Genomic DNA, 2,672 nt, shown 5'->3' with positions numbered 1-2,672 from the left:
ACAAACACATGAAAAGATGCTCAACATCATTCATTATCAGAGAAATGCAAATCAAAACCACAATGAGGTACCATCTGATGCCAGTCAGGATGGCTGCGATCCAAAAGTCTATAAACAATAAATGCTGGAGAGGGTGTGGAGAAAAGGGAACCCTCTTTCATTGTTGGTGGGAATGCAAACTAGTACAGCCACTATGGAGAACAGTGTGGAGATTCCTTAAAAAACTGGAAATAGAACTGCCATACGACCCAGCAATCCCACTGGTGGGCATACACACCGAGGAAACCAGAATTGAAAGAGACACGTGTACCCCAATGTTCATCACAGCACTGTTTATAATAGCCAGGACATGGAAGCAACCTAGATGTCCATCAGCAGACGAATGGATAAGAAAGCTGTGGTACATATACACAATGGAATATTACTCAGGTATTAAAAGGAATGCATTTGAATCAATTCTAATGAGGTAGATGAAACTGGAGCCCATTATATAAAGTCAAGAAAATCAGAAAGAAAAATGCCAGTATAGTACATTAATGCATATATATGGAATTAGAAAGATGGTAGCAATGACCCTATATGTGAGACAGCAAAAGAGACACAGATATAAAGAAGAGACTTTTGGACTCTGTGGGAGAAGGCAAGGGTGGGATGATTTGAGAGAATAGCATTGAAACATGTATATTACCATATGTGAAACAGATCACCAGTCTAAGTTTGATGCATGAAACAGGGCACGCAAAGCCTGTGCACTGGGACCACCCTGAGGGGTGGCATAGGGAGGGCTGTGGGAGGGGGTTCAGGATGGGGGACACATGTACACCCATGGCTGATTCATGTCAATCTATGGCAAAAACCACCACAATATTGTAAAGTAATTAGCCTCCAATTAAAAAAAAAAAAAAAGAAACACACCACCACAGCAAACATCTCAACCCTGTATTATGGCCATTTAAGAAAGAAACAAAAAACAGGAGAGAAAGTTGAAGAAACATTTTTAAACAGTAGATGCATGAAAGTGTGCGTGTGTGCATGTGTGTTTGTTAATCCCTCAAATGAAAGGGATTAACAGGCAGACATAAATCAGTTCTCATGTAGTGACAGCCACATTTTAAAAGCCTTTTAACATATTTCTCCTGATATATTTTATGAAAACAAAGGCCATGATATGCTGCAAGATAATGACTGTATTATGCTATGACTGATATGCTGCAGTAATGACACAGATACTCACAAAAGCCCCCAGACAAACCAAAAGTCAAAGCCCCCTAATCTCAGCGGTCTAGAACACTTAAAAATGTATTGCCTGTTCTTGGTGCATTTCAACACCAGTGGGCAGAGGGATTCTGCTCCACGCGGGCCTTTAGGATCAGGGTCCCTCACAGCTGTCAGGGGACATCTCCATCTTCAACATGAGGTCTCTAAGGTTACCGCAAGAGGAGGAGATGAGAGTGAATAGTTTAGCAGGAAGATTTTGCGAATCATGCCAGGAAGTGCTGTGCACCACTTTCCCCTACTTTCTATTGGTCAGAACTGAGTCATAGGATCCAACCCACCTGTAACACGTGTGGGTAAAAAGTCTTCCTATATGCCCAAGAGGAAGATGAAATGGATTTGTTGAACACGTGTCACACGTGGGAGTGGTTGTTTTATTTGTTGGCATCAGTGAAGATATCAACTCTGAAATACTAGTGCAAGTCTTTGTAAGAACTTGTTAAGAGACAGTGGGGGGGATAAATAGTATTATCCATGGTGTCATAGATACAGTCATTAACTTGTCTCATAACATTTTAGTTAACATCTAAATAAACAGAAACAACAAATAATAGTTCTTCAGACAAGTCAGAAGTTTATTTTTCTCGTAGGTGGTCTGGTGCTGTCATGGGATTCATGCTCAGCAGGGACCCAGGCTCCCTCTACCTTGCTGCCCTGCCATCCTCAATGCGTAGTATCATCTCAGTGGCCTACATGATTCTTCCAGATCCTCTCATCATTTTCACATCCAGAAAGAAGGAAGGAGGAAAGGAGAAGAGAGCATGTCCCCCCCTGAGGATACAATTTGGAAGTCTTACAGATCATTTTGTTCATAATTTTTTAGGCAGAACTTAGTTACACGGCTACCTCTAATTACAACAAAGATTAAGAAAAGTGGTCTTTATTATTTTGGGGGTGTAGGGGTGTGTTCCCCCATGGCTAAAACATGCAGTCTGATTATTATGAGAGAAAAGGAGAGGATGGAAGAATATAGTCTCTGGCACAGCTCACTTTTCTGCTAGCCAAATACCAGCTTGCACCTTTCTTTTCATAGGTAGAACACACTTCTCTATCTGGTACCACCTTTACGAAGGAAGACAGGTTCTGAAGTCCTATCTGGTTAATGCACCTGAAGAGCCCAGAAGCTCTGGGTGATGGGAATTCTCTACGTCAGGTTTGCGTGAGGCATCTGTGGTCCAGTGACAACCTGTCAATCCCAACCCCACATAATAGACCATGGCAGGGCTAGCAAGTGAATAACCACCACAAAAGCTCTCATTCAGAAAGGCATGGAATGTGAAGGACCACATCACAGAGCTGTGAGTGAAGTGAGTGAAAGGCCTTCAGTCCTGTCCAGCTCTTTGTGACCTCGTGGACTGTAGCCCACCAGGCTCCTCTGTCGGAGGGATTTTCCAGGC

This window comes from Capra hircus, chromosome 23 (assembly GCF_001704415.2).
Source record: "Capra hircus breed San Clemente chromosome 23, ASM170441v1, whole genome shotgun sequence".
Lineage (NCBI taxonomy): Eukaryota > Metazoa > Chordata > Mammalia > Artiodactyla > Bovidae > Capra > Capra hircus.
This window is presented reverse-complemented; position numbering follows the sequence as displayed.